This window comes from Pangasianodon hypophthalmus, chromosome 27 (assembly GCF_027358585.1).
Source record: "Pangasianodon hypophthalmus isolate fPanHyp1 chromosome 27, fPanHyp1.pri, whole genome shotgun sequence".
Taxonomy (NCBI): Eukaryota; Metazoa; Chordata; class Actinopteri; order Siluriformes; family Pangasiidae; genus Pangasianodon; species Pangasianodon hypophthalmus.
Window position 1 is genome coordinate 10,288,080 of NC_069736.1, and position 14,694 is coordinate 10,302,773.

Genomic DNA, 14,694 nt, shown 5'->3' on the forward strand with positions numbered 1-14,694 from the left:
TTACACCCCTAATATCTAGTAATGCCAGAAAATCACACTGTTACTTTATTATTGCTGAGATACCATTATTCTTTTCTGGATGTATATTTTATTATATAAAAACAGCTTTCTTTTTAATCTATATAATAATCATTGTGGACTACCCTTATACTGGTCATTGTAGCCATACAACCTCCTCAAACTTTATCTCCTCAATTGTACTAGGCATTACCTGTTCCAAGAGCTACTGGATAGTGGAACATATCAAAAACTACCTTTGGATGTTTGGAAACTCCTTGTTCTAAAACAGTGCAATCCTTCTCTTTTGCTAGCCACTATAATGAGCATTTTAGTAGTAGAAAAGTAGTCAGCTTTTCTTTACAAGATGCTATAAGTCAAATCCACACCACTTGTGTTCCTCATACACTACAGTGAACAAGCAGAGTGACTTTTTTGTATCTCTTTTCCATAAGCCTCGATACCATACAAACATATTCTATGAAAAATCTTTGTAGATTCAAATTTAAAATAAAGTTCACTTGAGAAGAACATGTGATGCTTCATTTAGGTGTGTGAATGGAAAAATAGAGACAGTGGAAAAAAATACATTTACATTTACGGCATTTGGCAGACACTCTTATCCAGAGTGACTTACAAAAGTGCTTTGAAGTCTATCAAAAAATATATTCTGATACTGGCTTGCTAGGTCACAAACTAGGAATACTACCAGTCCAAAAACTTTGTCCAAACACTAATAGTCCAAAAACTAATAGACAAGTGCTCAGACAGTACTTTTTTTTTTAGATTGCTAATTTAACTACTTTAGGACGAGGTCTAAACGAAGTCTTTAGACGTCGTTTGAAGACTGCCAGTGACTCAGCTGTTCGGACATCTAGGGGAAGTTCATTCCACCACCTTGGAGCTAGAACAGAGAAGAGTCTCGATGCACGTCTTCCTTGTACCCTGACAGATGGTGGGACCAGTCGGGCAGTGCTAGAGGATCGGAGGGAGCGTGGTGCCGTGCGGGATGTGATAAGTGCTTTGAGATAAGTGGGTGCTGGTCCCTTTTTGGCTTTGTAGGCAAGCATCAGTGTTTTAAATCTGATGCGGGCAGCTACAGGAAGCCAGTGGAGGGAGGGTAGCAATGGGGTGGCATGGGAGAACTTAGGAAGGTTGAAAACCAGTCATGCAGCTGCATTTTGGATCAGTTGCAGAGGTCTAATGGTGCTCGGAGGCAGACCTGCCAGAGGTGAGTTGCAGTAGTCCAGTCTTGAAATGACAAGGGACTGAACAAGCACCTGTGTGACCTGTGTGGAAAGAAATGGATGAATTCTTCTGATGTTATAAAGGAGAAATTGACATGAGTATGTCAGATTAGCAATGTGAGAGGAAAAGGACAGTTGATTGTCCATGGTTACCCCAAGGTTGCGTGCAGTAACCAAAGGCGAGATCAGAGAGTTGTCCAGGGAGATTGCAAGATCCTGAAATGGGGATGAATCATCTGGGATGAACAGCAGTTCAGTTTTGCGGGGATTAAGTTTCAGCTGATGAGCTGCCATCCATGATGAGATGTCTGCCAGACATGCTGATATCCGAGCAGAAACATGAGTGTCTGAGGGAAGAAGAGAATGAGTTGAGTGTCATCCGTATAGCAGTGGTATGAAAACCCATGTGAGGATATGACTGCACCAAGAGATCGAGTATAGAGAGAGAACAGGAGAGGACCAAGTACTGAGCCTTGTGGGACACCAGTGGAGAGTCTGCGGGGAGCAGATGTGGATCCCCTCCATGTCACCTAATATGACCGAACTTCCAGGTAGGAAGCAAACCATTGCCATGCTGCACTGTGAATTCCTAGGCTCATGAGGGTGGACAAGAGAGCCTTGTGGTTCACTGTGTCAAACGCCGCTGAAAGGTCAAGGAGGATGAAGACTGAAGACAGTTTGGCTGATCTAGCAGCATGTAGCTTCTCAGTGATGGCCAAAAGGGCAGTCTCTGTGGGGCGTGTCGGTTTAAAGTCAGACTGGTTGGGATCTTGGAGGTTGTTCTGTGAGAGATAGAGAGACCGTTGATTGTAGTCAGTTCGTTCAAGGGTTTTAGAAATTTAGCATTACAGTGAAAACCATTCAGTTTGTTATTCACATGGCTGGTTTCATCTGGAAAATTTAAAAATCACCATCCAGGATGCCATCATATAAGAAAAAAACACAGCTTTGGATGGCATTGGTCACTGAATGCACCTTCTACAGTGCAGTTTGAATGCTGCTAAGAGACACGTCTCCACAGCCAAACAATTTACTATTTTTAAGTGACTTTAAGTCACTTGTTTTTTTAAGTGATTCTTCGTGATTTGAATTATAAAATGAGCTCATGAGGCATGAACTGGAGAAATGCTTCTCCATTTACAATAATTAATATGATATTTACCTATAATTATAATTAGTTTAATCGTGATATATTTATATATTATCTGTATATAGTCAGCACCCTGTCAAAATTCTCAGTGCAATGTATGTCAGTGATGTATGCCACATGTCAATTTAGCCCATCAAGGGAGGATTTAGTCCATCAAAGTAAAATCTTTCATTACAAAAGTGATGTTAAATAAAAGTTGTATGCTACAAAAGGTAGGAAACAGTGCTGTGACATTAAAGATTAAGTGCCTATGTAGGGTCACTTTACTCTACAGTCCAAGTTACGATGCTGATGGCCACTGAGTGGTGGACCAAAAGGTTGCAGTGTGCCGTATCAGCCAAATTCGCGTACAACACACAAGAATACCACAAACATATCCAACATTTCCCTTCTGTGTTTGTCTCTAAAATGAGATGAAAGCATGAAAAAGACACACATGAAGAACTCTCTGCTGCATTGAAGCAGCCTTTCCTCGCTGATTCAATCTGGGCTAAAGAAATCACTGCTGTGACTGGGACGTTCATATTCGGTAGTGGAGAACACAGGATTCAGAAACACTACTAGGGCTACAGAGAACTGCATGACTCTGGCAGGGCAGCTAGCTAATAGCAGATTAGGGAAATCATGACAGTGAAAGCTGGCAATGTTTAATTATGTTATATTATAATGCACAGCTTTTGTTTCATATATGGTGCTAAGAGTCTGAATGGACCACACAATCACTGTATCATTATGTATCAAATGGAAACCTAAGGAACATATTCAGGCAATACTTATTTTTGCTGTATTAAAAATGTATCATATTGAGACACTACTGTAATGTATTGTATGGTATCGAATTTTAATTTTGTGTATTGTTACACTGCTACTTTTTTGTAAATACATGTGTTCATGAACTTTTTTATGTAAGATTTTGTTTTGTTGATTTTGTTTTTACATTTAGGTGAGAAATCCAAAGTGACAATGATAGTTTGTATTGCTACATTAATTAAAAAAAAATAGTATACAAAAGACAGTGTGACTTCCTTTATAGTCCTTGATGAAATTCTTTTAAAATTATATTTCAATAATCCATGTTACAGCTAGATTATTTCAATAAAAGAATCTAGAAGTAACATGATATGCTGAAAACCTGCTTGGCATATTTGAAATAGCTGGGGTACTTCTGTCACGTACATATAATGCGTGTCATATAATACATGTCGCCAAATTCAGAGGCATGACTTATATGGCAACCTCACTGTGGGCTGCAATTCAATCCATCAACTTGAGTCCAAGTCTGCAAAAGCCAAGCCAAGTCCATGACACGCTATTTACATATCTGTCCCCATACCCATATCATACTAACATACATGCTTCTTATATTAAATTAATTCTAAAATACTCTCAATAAATCTTAATTCTTAATAATACTTAATAACTAATAAGTTGTAGCTATTAATATAATTCTATTTTAAACAGATGTGCAAAAATACATAGTAAAAAGATACAGCTATAGTGTACAGTAGTATAGTTTATCCACAAACGTTTGTATAATCACCCTTTGAAAATGTAAAGTTTTGTGTTGTGGAGAAAATCTATTTTAATTTTAATCTAGTTAATTTGTCTATTTAAACTATAGCCTGTAAACAATGTGGATTTACATGCAAAACTAGTTAAATTAGCTTAATTAAATTAAATAAAATCCACAGAATGAAACATGGCCAGCTTTCACTGGCGTGACTCACAAGGGGGCGTGTCTGAAGCATAGGGCTTTACCCATTCTGCTATTAGCTAGCTGCGATGTCTGAGTCACATGGTTCTCTGTAGCCTTAGTGGTGTTTCTGAATATATGAATGTCCCAATCACAGAAGTGATTTCTTTAGCCCAGGTTGAATCAATGAGAAAGGCTGCCTAAGTGCAGCAAAAACTTTGCTTGAGTTTTTCATGCTTTCATCTTATTTTAGAGACAAACACAGAAGGGAACTGATGGACATGTTTGTGCTAAGCGGTGTTCAAAAATACAGAAAAGTGCCCTCCTGATTACGTATCTTGGAGATGGATGCAAAATTAAAAAGAAAAAAAAACTACAATGGTTATGTTGGATATTTGGGTGGGAGGGGAATCAGGGGAGAAGGGTAAATGGGAGGCGGTGATCACTAGATAATAGTATATTCTGGGAAGATAGCTAGCTGGCTACTGTTAATAAGAAATGAATTTGCTTTGTAAATAGATTAGGTTGAGAATTACTGTTACTGTTGAGAGATTGAGAGTTACTGGTACACAGTGACATCCAGCCATAAATGTTTGAGTCAGAATATACAGAAGAACTGCACAGGAAGCAGAGCAGAAAGCAATTAGGTCTTTCAAAATTGCACTGAGGCAAATAACTGAAGTTAGCAACAACAAATATACTACCATAGTGTTAGCTAGCAATGTTACATGATTATTTATGAACCATCTTACTTGTAGTTACTTGGGTGAAGATAAGTATTTGCTAGTGGAGATTAGCTAGTTCTCCTACCTCAGCTCAGCTCCTTTTTTCCAGGCCTGGAGCTTCTCTGTAATCTATTTAGTACTAAATACAGACAGAATCGCCATTTAGCATCTTCTTTGATGGAAGTACCAATAACTCCACTTTCAAATCTCCTTCATAGTTCTCTGGTTTGAAGTGCTGGCTGAACACCTGTAAATATCCATAAGTGTTTGGCGGAATAGAGACCACTTTGGTGTTTGTAAACAAAAAGATTTCAAACCTGTTCAGAAAAAGACAAGATTAGACTAGCAAATGGTTGCAAAATATTGGTGATTGATTGATTGACTGACTGACTGATAGATCAATAGATAGATAGACAGATAGATCACTTTATTCATTCTGGGGGAAATTCACATATTACAGCAGCACAGAGAGTTAGAAAGAATACTAAGAGTATGAAACCTTTGCAAAAAATGTAACATTAACATATTGCATTCTGGGTATTATAGTGTTCAGGTGAAAACAGGAAAACAACATAAAATCATAAATTTTGCTAAAACACGGACAGTAAGTGATACAGGCAAAAGAACACTACATACCATGACAAATAATATATTCAATTCTAGTTTTATGCCAGAATTTCCCTTTAATATTATGACATTGAGAGTTTGCATGTAAAGAGACTGCATGCAAAAAAAAAAAAAAAGAGTTTAATAAATAGTAAATCAGCATCTGTGGTGTTCATCTGCTTGAGTCATAAACAAGAACACCATAACCCAGTCCAACTGAGCAACCATATAAGCTTCTAATTTGTCAGACTTGGCTTGGCACACTTATGAACTACAAGACATTGCTATCTCTGAGGTCAGCAACCTCACACCTACTACACATCATGTGTTTATTGCTAGTGTGGAATAGCTTTACATATGTGAATGCTTTTGGATCAGCAGCTCATCAAGGCTTCCCCACAGCCACAATTTATTACTGCCAGCATTTTATCACTCAGCGTGTTAACTGCATGGCATGCTGCTTTTCCCTGCTGAGTTGTTCGCTCTTGACAAGTATATCAAGTATGGTATCTCAAATCACTTGAATGCTGTTCCTTGTTTACAAGATCTTTAAAGGACAAAAAATTACAGCATACATTATACTATATATAGATAAACCAGGTTCAATAAATAGATATATTTTGCAACCAATAGAGTATCCAATATCCAATACTCTATGACATTCACACTCTCAGTACTACATTCATCTTGTAATCTTCTCTGCTTTTGGCTTTAAAAGCAGATTGACCATATACTAATAGCAATTACTGAATTAATATAGAATACATAAAGCAGGTAGATGGCTTTGTATGTAAGAAATCGTTGTTAGATTTGATATTGGTTTGTACATTAGAAAGTTTAGCCACAATAAGCTAAAACGTTAACAGATAACATCATTACAAGATAATAGAATATATATTCTAAATATTATAAGCTTTATTAGTATGGCACAGAAGACTGTATATTCAGAGGAAATTTTAAATGCTATTTTTGTTCAGACAATAAAATGTGCTGCCAGGTTTTAGTAAAAAAGAGAACAAGGCAGTTTTGTGCATGACTACTAAAATTCAATTTAAATTACTTGAGTCTTGTGGTGTCCCAAGACACCACAGCCTTGAATTTAAGCTCATGTCCATGTTCACACACTGATGTTTCTGGAACAGCTGCTCCATTGCCCCTTGGTGACCCTCTACAGATTTAGCAAGGCAGAGCAAATGAAGGTAGGAGTGTTTTGAAAGCATGACACTGTGCTGCCAAGGGATGGGTTCCTTTTTTCCTGAATAAAGAATGTCACTTGTATTTCGTGCTGTAATTTCGTGCTTTTGACCTGTAGTTTCACTGCTAGTTCAACTACAGGTCAGAGTTAGGTTCTTCAGGATAGACGGCAGTTATATCAATATGCTGCCTTATAAAAATTAGCCACTTTTTCCCCCACAAATGATAATAACCATGATTATGTATGGTATAGTACAGTATATCTGTTATATTTATACTCCTCCTATGATCACTAGGTCATCCCTCTAATAAACACAACTGAAAAGGAGTATACTATTTGAATTCTATAACAAAATAACACTGCATAATAATTAAACAAGGCCTTACATACTTTAAAGTTTCTTTAAAGTAATTTTTGTATATGTGATAAATAAAGGCTTCTTCTTCTACAAAACTAATCTATGGTTCCTTCTTCCATATTAAATATAAACTCAATATCAAATCATGTCTTTCAACCAAAAATAACAGGCTATGGTAATGTCATAAGATTAACATAACCACAGTAATACTATAGAAAGGTCACAGTCAAGAACATAACAGCCACATTTACCATAAGATACTACTGTAAAACTGTGGCAGTATATTAGGTACTGAAAAGTCGAAAACCATTTAAAAAGTTTCTTAGCTTTCGAAATGCTTCTACTTGGGACCTTTAGGGAAACGGTCTGTTGTAGTTACAGTCACAGCTCCCTTAAGAGTGCATACTAAATGATTAATTTTCTTAAAAATAGCAGGTTGTTTATTATGCACAGCGATTACATAATATAAACAAGCTGTGCACTTCTAAAATCTTTATGAACTTGCATTTGTCCCAATGGACATCTAACATTCTGTTTAAAATAAACACATAATTAAGCACACTTAATTACTCAAATTTTACTATTAATTAATCAAATTATTTTTTAAAAAACACTTAATTTCTCATAGAATAATTATTATAAGTTTCATCTACGAATATTCTCTTAGGACATAGGCCACTTAATGCACTGAGATTTGATTATATAAACTACCCTTTTTTTAAATTGTGTATAACAATAAGAACAATAAATATTACAATTTCTCACACTTCTAAACCTTTTTTTTTTTACTATTGAAATAGTTTCAAGTGGCAGTTCTTATTATTGTATCCTGAATGTTAGGATACTGGGAAGGACCTTGAGTATAGGAAGAGGCAGGTTTTGCTGCCATCATGTGGACACTTTTAGAAACTGAACTAGAACCGAACCAGAAAAGAAGTCAAAAATCTAGCTATAAAACTATATAAAACTACTGCTTAATGAACTTTAAGTCACTTTTTGATTACTGTAAGTCACCATACTAAATAATTAATCAAATTTGGCTATTTGTCTGCATTTATATAGTGAAGTCTACATTTGACCGAGTCCTACTACACTAAACCCACAATCAAGCAAATTTAATTTATTTTTAATATTGCCTATTGCAAGATTTGTATCATCCCATTTCTGCATCCCCTCCTCTAGCTTCCTGTTGCTGCCTGCATCAGATTTTAAACACTGATGCTTACCTGCAAAGCCAAAAACAGACCGGCCCCTAACTACCTGAAGGCACTTACTCTGAACCATGCACTCTTCAACCCTCTAGCATGTCTCTACTTGACTCACTATGCCTCAAGGTACAAGATGTTATATTGTAATGGCGGACTGAGCTACCATTTCCTAGCTAGCTGACATTGGCTAATCCATCAGGTTAATCAAAACAATATAAGGAAAAGTAGCTAATGTAATGTACCAAGTGAAAACATACTGGTAAACAGCAGTCAACATTTACACACAACACAAGGTATTTTTTGAGGGAAAATAATTGCTCTGGTATCTGCGGGTGGTATTGCATGAAGCGAGTTAACTTCAAAACTAACCAGGCACGGAGCAGGTTTGGCATAAAGCATATTGCTGCATTCAAATTACCTCATAAGTGACAATTCACAGGTCGAAATGACGTAAATTTTTTTCTTTGGCGCATTCGACAGACGAGGTGGGAAAAAAACATGGAAGCCTCCACATTCGTCTTTTGTTAGCAACAAGCTAGCCAGCTAACTGTAATGAGTGATGTATATTGTCCTCCTCAAACAGTGAACTGTATTGTCAGTGTTATAGATTTAACAAGCTAATGTGTCTGTGTGTTGATTGATCTAAAGCAAATACTTGTACATACAGTATAACTCTATTTTAAGGTAAGAAGTGTACTTTGTTTATTTCTGATGCTATGAGCAGCCATGTTGATTTGACAGCACTCTGTAATCAGGGAAGGAACTCATAGTTGAGAAGACGACCCCACGTTGATGAGTAGGAATTTCAAGCTGAGAGGCGTTTTCTTTGGCTTTTACTGGGTGGAGGTTGTTAATTACAAGTTGCAAAATCGAGTCAACTTGAGGTAGTTCCTTGATTATTGTTTAAGGTCTTGCATTAAAAAGATCTCCTTAAAATGTTCCTGTATATTCTGCATTGTAAGTCATTTTAATGTGCTGCTCCTTGGAGACAGAGACAGTACCTGATGAATCCATATCCAGACCTACTGCCTGGACCTCAGAGTTGATTTAATGTGGCTCAAGCAAAAACAGGGTAGAAATTAACTTTGGGATTCACATGTCACAGTTCAACTGTGTAAGACTAGAGTAGAACCAGCCAAGGCATGTGACATAACCATGGCTTGTACAGTAGGCATGATTAGTCCCACCAGTGTATCTGAAAAAAATCTTTCGTTGCTAATTAATTTATGTTATATTCAAACACCATATTAATCAGTGAACACAATCTTCATTTGTACAATTATTTTTATTTCACTGACCTTGTCTTTTCTGCAAAGGAGAAGAGAAAAGCTACATTAAGACATTAAGATTATGTGAGAAGTACATTGAAGCTCATTTCAACACAGCAATACAATTTTTCTTACTCCAGCTGTTCAATTTTAAAGTTGAATTTTTTTTATTTGCAAGAGTTTGTATAATATGTCCTGTTCTAGGGTTCTTTTGTTTAGAGCCTGTATGTTATCTAAAAAATAACAATTAGACACTAGTGGGAGATGTTAAAAAGTGTTCACCAATTCAGATTTTATTAATAATATTTTACCTCTGTGGTCACCTAGGTACACCTACTGATGGAAGTCCCAGGTTGGAAGGAAGGCTGTGACTGTATTCCTATGGATAAAGCAGGGAAAATAATTTTTAGTATACAGATTTTTTTTAAAACACTAGTGACAGCATGTTTCACTTTTACACTTAAGACCTCAATATATTGAATACACTGGACTCAGTACACAATAGTCATCTTATGAGGGGAAAAAAATTTAATGCATATTCAGCTATTTAAATAACATTTCATTTCAGTCCTCATGTAAGCACCTTCTACAAAAGACTGATATACTGGAACCACCTGGGTCAGTAGAGGTACTCCCAGCTATGCCCTCTATTGAAGTACAGGCCTGATTTTTGCTCAGGGTCAGTTCTTCAGGTGGGTGGATCCCACCACCAGTTTGTTTCATTCTTTTTCCTGTTACCTGTAAAAATATCACCATAACACATTGTCATAGGTTAAGGAATCAGACAAAGAAGACAGTAGTATTTTAGGCAAGGAGACTACTTGCCACTTTTTCTGCTTCCACTGCTGGGCTTGCAGCTGCAATTAGTAATGTCAATTTACTGCTAATTATTTTATTTGCAATTACTGTTACTCAAATGTCATGTGACTTGGTATCAAATTGGCAATTACAACTTGCACATTTACATTTCAGTACACTGTTTTTCCACGTGCCTTCACAGGCCTTGACAGCAGTGACAGTATTGCTTTTTGCTGTTATTATAGATTTGAATTCTAATTTCATAGCCAATCCACATACTAGCACTCTTCTGGAAGGTGGAAGGAAACCAAGACATTTTCAAAGCGTCAGTGAAGAGATTAACTCACAAATTATGAGGTTGTGGATGGCTGGGGTACTCAGAGGCAGGAAAAAATTGGCCAAAAAGTCCAAGGTACTCTCTACTTCCAGTAAGTCCTTTTTTCTGCCTCTAGGACAAAATTAATGCCATCGTTTTTTCCCATTTCCTGACATTGATTTAACTGTATAATGAAAAGAGATCTTCAGAAAATGAGTTTGTCATAAATAGGGAAGATTAACAATATTTAACTCAACAATATTATGGATTCCTGCAAATCACAACTGAATATTTACCCAGAATCTCTAGCTGCTCTCAACAGTCTTCAGTCAGGACGCTCCAGCCACGGGAAAGATCTACTACAGAAAGTATAACATGTACTGTGTGTGTGTGGTCTAATTCTCATAAATGGGTGTACATCATATCAGGGGTTGAGAACTGAAGCCAAAATGTGACTGAGGCCCTCTAGTGGCTGGCTGCAGTACAATTTTAATTTGTAACTGTCGGAGCAAATACTTCTGCAAATCAGAATAAGGAAATGAGTTACAAAGACAAGGGGTTCTGGATGCCAGAAATCAATAGACTTTATTGAATCAGACAACAAAGCCGAGATGGTCTGCAGAGCGTCTGATTTACATAATCGTGGCCCATGCTTTTATACAGTTCTAAAACAATGATCTCATCGGATGGAGTTTTCTCTTCTGTCTTTTAATCACACACCTGTCTCTCGCCACAATTATTTCACTATTCCCTTATCTTAGTTTTAACCGTGGCGAGAGTTCAGTCAGTTTATGTGTCAAAAACAACATTAGCCTTCACCTTAAAAACACCACCTACAAGGTCACACCAGTCCGTTCTCACAGAAACATCCCTGCAGGATCACAGGCCCAAAGTCACCCTTCCAAATGCACCAGAAATGGTACAGTGTAGTATATAAATGATGCTCTGAAAGTTAATACGGGAGGTGATTTAAAGTCACTTTTCAATACTGTTGCATAGATACTGATTGATATAATACTGATTAACAAATGATATTGATATAGATAACAGGAAATTCCTCCATACAATCCCATCCATTCCCATGTGAGTTAACGAAAAACAAGCAAAATTTACAAAGTTACATCTGCACATATTTTCAGAAATAAAGTTCTACTGTTTTTACAATTTCAGTTGACCTTGATATCTCCCTTGATATTTTTCATATGATAAATGTGTATTATACGAGTCATTTGATGACAGTTGAAAGGGCATGGTTGATGAGGTGTTCAACAGTTTTGGGGTTGGCCCATTTAGAAAGGATAATCTAGCCTCATGAACGCAAACACACTTTCCAACATGCGCCTGAAACTCTTATTGAGACTATAGCCCATCTAACATCATTTGACATTTTTAAATTTTGTACCAAAGCTGTACAGTGACAACTTGACAACTGTGCCAGTCCTGTAGTAAAACTATATCTGCAGTAAACTGTTCTAACAGTTCCTCAGTGAAGAGTTCTTTGCCATTTTTCCAGTATATTGTTCATTTTGATGCCTAAACTAGCTCGTTAACTAGGTAATTAGCTGCGAGATAACCAAAATGCATTTTTCTAGCAATTTTGGATCAACAAATTGTCAGCGGCATACATGATACAAACCATAAATAACACTTTCAGCAGGATCAGTATACAGTAGGGTCCAAAAGTCTGGGACCACATTGAAAATATGGGATTTTTAAAAAATTTAAAAATGGAAATAAACAGAAAGCTTTATACTTTTGAAATATCTAAAACAAAAAAAGTAAATGTGCAACATCTTGAATAATGAATAGTCTATATTCAATATTCAATTTCTAGGTCACAATTTAAATTTAAGCAAAATTGTGATATTGACCATGTTAACTCCTTTGTACAAAAGATCGGCTTTTCCCTTCCACTGAAGCGCATGTTCAGGTGAAATGCAGATGGATTTGATCTAACATGGATCATAAGGTTTTACACAAACTTGTGGAGTCTGTGTCAGCTCCAGTGCACACTGTCATTAAAGCAAAAAATTCGTTTAAATATTTCTAAGATTCTACTTTTCACTCAGGTTATTGCTGATAATATAATTTGTAATGAAAACCTTTGCATTAAATTGAAAAAGAATGTATATGTATATATTCTCTTCAACTGAGCCTGCTCTTATCATTGATTTAGTAGCAACTTCTAACTCCTCTACCTGTCTACCTGATCCTGCCCCTACTGCACTTCTTAAAAAGTACCTCTCAGTGATCTCTGTTCCTATCTGTCATTTCATTAATACATCACTTGCTACAGGCTTTGTCCCTACTGCCCTTAAAACTTCTACTGTCATACCTGTTCTTAAAAAACTTGGTCTTGATAATACCACTCTGGAACATTATTGAACTTCATTGCCAAGCTGTTGGAAAGGGCGGTAGCCTCTCAACTGCAATTTTTCCAATCTAGTAACAACCTTTACGAATCCTCTCAATCTGATTTTTCTTTTAATGCACAGTATTGAGACTGCCCTCTTACATGTTCTTAACGATTTTCTTGTCTTTACTGATACCGGTGCCTTCAGTGTCCTCCTTCTCCTAGATCTAAAGGCTGCATTTGATATCGTAAACCATGACACACTCATTTCCTGTCTGTCTGCTATTGGCATTACCGGCTCAGCTCTTAACTGGTTTATCTTTTATATTGACCCCCTTCTCTTATTTCCACATTGACCCTTGGTCAGATCATTTGCCGCCATTTTCACTGTTATGCTGATACTCAGATTTATGTTAGGACCATAACTACCACTACCCTGCCACCCCCCTAGCCTAATGTCCTGTATGCATGATATGAACAATAATGACCAAGTACAATAATGACCAAGGTGCTGCACTGACCCACCTGTGTGCTTAGCCCTGTCCTCTAGTTTCTGTTCACTTCTGACTGAAAGGCCCTCCAGCAGGTGGTGAAAACCTCAACAGATCTCTAGTGCCCAGCTACCCTCCACTGCAGACATCTATCACAGGCATTGTCTACAGAGGGTAAAAAGCAATTAGATCAACTTACACCATTGCACAGTTTGCACACACATCCCTACCTCTGCACATGGACTAACCTTTGCACAGTACTACTGCACTGTACTGCACTGCACTGTACTGTCTTCATCACTGTAATCCATGCACTGTTGATACCATGCCATTTGCAGATGTCACTTGCACTTTATTGCAAACCTACCTCATTGTCTCTTTGCACATTACAGCTAATGCAACTTGCTGTTTTGCACTTCTGGTTAGATCCTAACTGTATTTCTTTGGCTTTGTACTTGTACTCTGCTCAATAACAAGAAACTTGAATCTAATCTAATCAAACATTGGATGTACTCTAACTTTCTAAAACTAAATCCAGTAAAACTGAAGTTCTACTTATTGGCCCAAAATTGTCTACTTTTTCACTTGATATTGATGGTGTAACAGTTAAACCTTTCTCAACGGTTCATAAATTGAGGTAATCTTTGATATATCTCTCTATTTTGAACCCCACATTAGGGCATTGGTCAAAAGTTCTTTTTTCCATCTACGAAACATTGCATGTTTTTGCCCCATTCTTAACAAGATAGATGCAGAAACTCTAGTCCATGCATTCATACCCTCCTGGCTTGACTACTGTAAATCTCTCTTTACTGTACTTCCTGGAAAACCCTGCATCCTCTACAATACATTCAAATCTGCAGCCAGAATTCTCTCTCATTCTGAAAATTTTGCTAAGATCACTCTAGTCCTCTATCAGTTACACTGGCTACCTGTTTCACTGCACATCCAGTTTAAAGTTCTTCTACTAACCTATAGAGCCCTACATGGCTTAGCTCTTCCCTGTTCAGACTTGTCACTTTTGCAGGCCAATGTTTTAGTGTCATGGTCCCTAAACTCTTTATCTCTTTACCTCATCTTTACCTCGTTTACATGTCTTCGACTTTGTTCTTCTCTTTCCATCTTCAAGACCTAGCATAAAACATTTCTCTTTTCCCAAGACTCTCTTCACTCTTCTTGTCAGTCCAGTTGATATGACCCCCCCCCCCCCCCTTCTCTCCTTGGACTGTGTATTTTCTGTGTTTTTTGGTTGTACAGTGACCTTGGGTATGAGAATAAATTAAACTAAC

The 14,694-nt window shown here is 37.0% G+C and overlaps 1 long non-coding RNA gene across 2 annotated transcripts; it reads right to left on the reverse strand.

Moving 5' to 3' along the window:
* Positions 1-8,045: 8,045 nt before the first annotated feature.
* Positions 8,046-11,036, reverse strand: LOC117596265 (uncharacterized). Of its 2 annotated transcripts, none has more exons than XR_008301128.1 (5): positions 10,858-11,036; positions 10,593-10,693; positions 10,062-10,185; positions 9,759-9,826; positions 8,046-9,487 (listed from the first exon to the last, which is right to left on the reverse strand). It is a non-coding gene; the product is annotated as an uncharacterized LOC117596265 (long non-coding RNA). The 2 variants fall into 2 exon arrangements; XR_004577444.2 differs by having other exon boundaries at positions 10,593-10,745.
* Positions 11,037-14,694: the final 3,658 nt, after the last annotated feature.